Consider the following 1,785-nt stretch of genomic DNA (forward strand, 5'->3'; position numbering starts at 1 on the left):
GGGTGCACGGGGGGGCCTGGGTCCCCTGGGGGGGGGTAGAGGGGTTCAGCTCCACCACTGTGCCCTGGGGGGGGCAGCACGGGGTGCAACCGGTGCCCCCCCAGCCCGTTTCGGGGTCCCACGCCGGGGGCGGATGTGCAGCCCCGTGCACCACCCCGGTGCCCGTCCTGCACGCCAGGAGCTGGGGGGTGCAAATGGGGGGGTGCAAAGAGGGGATTGCAAACAGGGGGGTGCAAAGAGGGGATTGCAAACGGCAGGGGGTCCCCCGGGGGGCTGGTCCACCCCCTGTCCCCCCCAGCGGTTTCCTGACACCACGGCTGCTCCATGCATCCCTCTCGCCCCCCTGCGCAGGTGCTGGGCCTCGCCGCCGGCTCCTCCGCCGAGGACGTGCACCGGAGCTACCGGGAGCTGGTGAAGGTTTGGCACCCGGACCACAACCGGCACCGGGCCGAGGAGGCCGAGAGGCGCTTCATCGAGCTGCAGGAGGCCTACGAGGTGCTCGCAGGCCCCAGGAAGGCCCCGGCGGCGGCGTGAGGCTCCCGGGGGGCAGCGAAGGCCGCGGGGAGGATTTTAACACGAGGTTTCCTCCTCACGGCTGCTTTGTTTCTCGTGCTCGATGCGACGCGTTTCTGCGGCTGGATGGGCCAGGCGGGGAACGTGCACCAGAGCGAAGCTTGCACCGGGTGCCCTGCGGACCCACGCACAGCGCCTTGTGCAARCCATTGCGCCAGAGTCTGTGCAAACCTATGGACGGGGGCTTGTGCAAACCATCGCACAAAGGTGTGTGCGAACCATTGCATGGGGTGCTCTGCAAACCGTTGCATAGGGGCTTGTGAAAAACACTGCACGTGAATATATGCAAACCACTGCATGAGGCACCTGCAAACCATTGCACAGGGATGCGTGCAAACCATTGCACGGGAGCAACCGCCAGCCATTGCACAGCCTGGCTGGCAGCGCTGTTGCCCATTGCCAGGACACCTGGGTCCCCATCAGAGAGGGCCCAACTCGCCGTGCCGGTGCCCGCTGCCGAGGAGATGTGGGTTCCAGGCAGGACCGGATCGAGAGGCGTTTAAGGCGGAACGGGGCCGCGAACCCGCGAACTTCCGAGCTCAGCCCTCCCCCCCCGCGCCCATCTTCGGCTCTTTCCGGGAGGCGCTCGGCAGTTTCCGCCGCGGGGCGGTGGCTCTCGGCAGTTTCCGTCCACGTTCGGCTCCCGCTGCCCCGCCCCACTCCGMCCCGCCCCTCGCGGGGGCAGGGAGGCGGGGCCTCGGCAGTGCCTGATCCGATTGGCCCAGGGCAGGGTTTGGCCGCGCCCCCTCYCGCGCACAGGGGGAAGGCGGGGCTCTCGCACCCGCATTGGCTCGGCCGCTCCGCCACTGGCTGGCGTCCCGCCTCCCTCCTCGCGTCCCCGCGCGGCCGGGGGCACCGCTCTGCCCTGTCATTGGCCAGAACCCCTCGGCCCGGCCCCCGCCTCGCTTCTGACTGGCTGGAGGCGAAGAGGGGCGGGCCGAACTGTGCCTTCCCCGCATTCTCATTGGCAGMCCCCCGCGGTGTCCTGGAGGAGGGCGGGCGGGGTGCTGCTGCCCCGCGCCGCCATTGGCTGCCGGGCGGCCGCTGCGGCCCGATTGGCTGGCTCCGCCTGAGGGCTCCTGCCGGGCCGAGGCCCCCGCCCCCCTCCCCGGTGCATCGCGGCGGCCTGAGGTGAGGGGGGGGCTCGGCCGGCGGCGGCGGGCAGGGGCGAGCGGGCCGCCCCCACCGCCACGGCCGGTGAGTCCGGGGGCG

The 1,785-nt window shown here is 71.3% G+C and overlaps 1 protein-coding gene across 4 annotated transcripts in view; it reads left to right on the forward strand.

Moving 5' to 3' along the window:
* The first annotated feature begins 1,627 nt into the window (after window positions 1–1,627).
* SPATS2 (spermatogenesis associated serine rich 2) overlaps window positions 1,628–1,785 on the forward strand; it is a 32,301-nt gene continuing 32,143 nt past the window's right edge. For 3 of the 4 annotated variants that reach the window (XM_026055468.1, XM_026055462.1, XM_026055467.1), the window contains exon 1: window positions 1,683–1,770. The gene's annotated coding sequence lies outside the window, so the exon portion shown is untranslated. Of the gene's footprint in view, window positions 1,771–1,785 lie in introns of all 4 variants that reach the window. The other variant, XM_026055464.1, reaches the window with a different exon arrangement.

Source organism: Apteryx rowi, unplaced genomic scaffold, assembly GCF_003343035.1.
Source record: "Apteryx rowi isolate R43461 unplaced genomic scaffold, aptRow1 scaffold_999, whole genome shotgun sequence".
NCBI lineage: Eukaryota > Metazoa > Chordata > Aves > Apterygiformes > Apterygidae > Apteryx > Apteryx rowi.